Here is a 3,854-nt window from a genome sequence, read left to right on the forward strand (position 1 = left end):
ATATGGCTCCTTTAATCTTAGGTTATACTTTCCTTTTGGGTATTTAAGGCCATACAGTTGGCCCAGATAAACCAATTTATTTTTACTGTTAAGGGCATTTGAGGATCTATTCCTCAGGGGTCACATGGGCTTGGGAGAAGCCCCTGACTCCTTTCTTTTACCAGTTCCACCTATGGGATAGAAAGATTTTAAGAGCCAGAGGTGGAGAAAGACTCAGAGTCTTCTGGGCATGACAGAGCTGCTGAACTCATGAACTCACAGCATTTGTGGTTGCATGTACAAGACTTGCACAAGATCAAGCTGGTCAACATTCCAGACAAACTCTGAAGTGGCTCATGTGTCCCAACCCTAGTTGAGGCACTATTGACAGTTGATGGCTGCTGGGGGAGGGAGAGTCAATTTTCTTTAGGGGTGTGGTCCATGGTAGCTTGACCATGCCCAGTGGATGGCCCCACACCCATGCATATATGGGCAGCATAATTGGACTTGGTAGGTTATGAAAAAAGAAAAGACATGAAAATTGGAGGGGGACTTGGGGAAAATTCTGAAGGAGTTGGAGGGGAATAGGGGGTGAATATGATAAAAATCCATTGTATGAATGTATGAAATTCTCAAAGAATAAAATGTTATATTAAAACAGAAAATATTGTTAGGGAAAAATGTGCGTCATAATTGGTTTCTAAAAGTTTATTTGGCTTTAAGGTTGATTCTGCTCTTATCAAGGATGTAGTATCTCTGTAGTAACTAACCTTTTGTTATAATTATGGTCCCATCACATATCTTTTATCTCTCTAAGAAACTTGAGAAAACTGTCAGAGTAGGACACGCTTTAACAGCTCCTGCATTTACAGACACTTTGGTTATTTCCAGCTCTTACATACTGTAAATAGGGTGGCATCCTTATACACCCCTCATTTTGTGTATGTTTGTATGTGAAGGTGTTACTCTGGAGAGTACACAGAAAGCTGTCAAGTCATACTGTGAGCACACTTGCCTATTTGAACAGATGCTGAAGATCCCCCCATCGAGGTGGCTGCATGACAGAGAATGTGCGACAATGACATAATGACAGCTTCCTTTACTGTGGACCACTCTTAACATCTTACAAATTTGTAAGATGGTGAGTTTGTTCTGTAACTCATTAGATAGAATGTTTTTTTGCTGCTCACTGTTCTATATAATGTTCCTGTAGTTGTTAATAGAATGTGATACCCTCTATTGTTCTTGGTTTGCTAAGAGCCCTTTTGATTTGTGTGAATGGACATTGAAGTTTATGTAATATCTTTCTGTACAAACTTTGATGATTAACCTGATTTTTACTTACAATTTTTAGTGTAACAGATTACTTCAGTAAATGTTCTCATGCAAAACCATCTTTTGTATTCTTTGAATAAAGCATAGTCCTGATTTATAAGTTTGCCATATACTAATGTGTAATTAGTTTACTCATGTATTATTCGGGTTTTTGAACCTTTGTTCATAACACTCTTCTCTTATGTAGGCTCTGTTTGATTTTTATCCCAATGTTAGGAAAACCATATAAAATGAAATTCTCTCTCTCTCTCTCTCTCTCTCTCTCATAATTTAGATCAATTATATGAGGTAAGGAAGGTTAATTTGTTTCTTTGAAGGTTTGAACAAACAAAATTATGTGGAAAAAGGGCTTAATATGATGAACACATATTTCTCACTGATTTAATTTATAAAAAGATATATGTATAATCAGTTTTAGTATTTTTTGAGTCAATGTTGCTAATTTTATATTTTCCTAGGTAACATTTTCATCTCATCTTATTGGTCTTATATTGTCCATAATATTATGAGTGTCGTTAACTGTTTTTTTTCCCCCTGGATCTTCAAATCTATATTTGCTACATAGGTACTCTTTACCTTGTCAGCTCTGTCTATTTCATCCTTTTTGGGGGATACTGACTTTAGTTTTTTTTGTTCATTATATTGTTTTTTTGATATTTTTGCAACTATTTCTAAAGATATTATTTGTGTTTTTTCAAACAAATCATTTTGCATTCTTTTAGTTTGCTGCCTCTTTCTCATATTTTTGCTTTTCCAGAACAACTGGTAACCCTGGGTTAAACAGCTATCATCTTCCTTTACAAGCTTTCTGCTAATTGCAACATTTTATGTAGAACAGGTACAGTTTCTACATAGATTAGGTTGGGAGATCTGAAAACAATTATTATTATTAATTATTACTATTTTGCAACATGATCATTTAGGTTGTACAAGTTGTGACTTCATGTATGGCTATACTGTATTGTCATAGAAATCAAATTTACAAAGTGGGACCACCAGTGGTAGATATGTGAGACAGGATAGGGAACATTGGTTTGTGGGAATCAGATATTAATGTTTTCTTATATCATATCTATATCCTTAGGCTGATGTGGTCTGTTACATAAGGAATTACTGAATCCTATTCAAAGATAAATATTGAATCTAAGTTGGCTAATCAATCAGGGCAGTGCCAATTAGGATAGGGAAAAATTAGTTTAAGGAATTATAGTGCTAGTATAGTTAACTTATGGAAAATAGTTTCATGCAGTGCTATATGAATATAGATTGATAATATGTATTATGTATACATTTTGAGACAAGGTCTCCCTGTAGTCCCAACTGGTCAGGAACTCTCTGTGAGGGCCAGGCTGGCCTTGATCTCAGAGAGATTCATCTGTTTCTGCCTCCTCTTAATGCTGGGATTAAAGCTGTGTGCCATCATGCCCCGCAGATAGCATTTTTTAGGGATAATTTGTTTACATATACTAAATCCATAAAATCAAAACAGGCTATGCAATCCTTAGTTTCAAAATTTATTTTAAGGAAATATGATGCTCAAAATATAATGCTCAAAGATGACTATCTGAAAATGTTTATTTTCAGATCAATAATAGTAAATAAAATTGAAAAAGCCTAAAAACTGAATAGTAGGGAGGGGATTATATCAGTGTTTTCCCCAAGAACCTACCCTGGAAAATTTTCTTTGGGGAGTCCCAAATTTAAGTATGAGAATTTTAAAATATTTTGAATGGTAGTAGTATTTCAAGAATAATAAAGATGTAACACAATAAAGTGAACTACGTTTAAGATAGATTGTACATATATATTTAAAATATTTACTGTAAAAAGTCTAAAATACTACGTTGATTTTTTTGCTTTATGCATATTTGAATTGTTGATTCCACATTCAAAATTAACAATGGAAAGAGTTTTGCAGCAGCTTTGACTTTGCTAGAACCAGATCTTCCCCTATCCCTAAATTGGAGGACTTTTCAGAAAACAGCTAGAAAACAGTGTTAAATAATTTGTGTTAGATCCATAAACACAATATGATAGTAATCAGTAATTAACAATGAATTAAACAAAGTATACTTGTTAATATGGAAAGTATTTGTAAATATGATTATATTAACTATAATAAACAGATATTTTTTAAAAATCCATCAATACATCTTCATGCTTAATTAAGCTAATTATGCTATTAGGACAATTAGACTACCATCCTCAGCTGTACCTGCTTCTACACTCGGTCAACAAGTCTGGGTGAATTTGCTTCTGTTCAAAGTGCACAGCCTGTCTTCGAGCCCGGGTGTGATTGCAAGCTTCCTCACAGCGCTGCGCTTTGATCCTGTCCTTCTGTTCTCTTGGCCAAATCCCTGTCTTCCCTTCATGTTCCACCAAATTTATTCCATATACGAGTCCTTTGAAGCCTAAGGCAACACAAGTTTGGAAACATGATTTTTCAACATCTGAGTTTTTTCAAGACTTTTATCTCTCTGTTCTGATGAGTTTTGCTAGGGACTGAACGTGTTGTTAGGGACCCAATAATAACATCAAAG

The sequence above is a fragment of the Nannospalax galili genome, unplaced genomic scaffold, assembly GCF_000622305.1.
Source record: "Nannospalax galili isolate Female #2095 unplaced genomic scaffold, S.galili_v1.0 scaffold452, whole genome shotgun sequence".
Classification (NCBI taxonomy): domain Eukaryota; kingdom Metazoa; phylum Chordata; class Mammalia; order Rodentia; family Spalacidae; genus Nannospalax; species Nannospalax galili.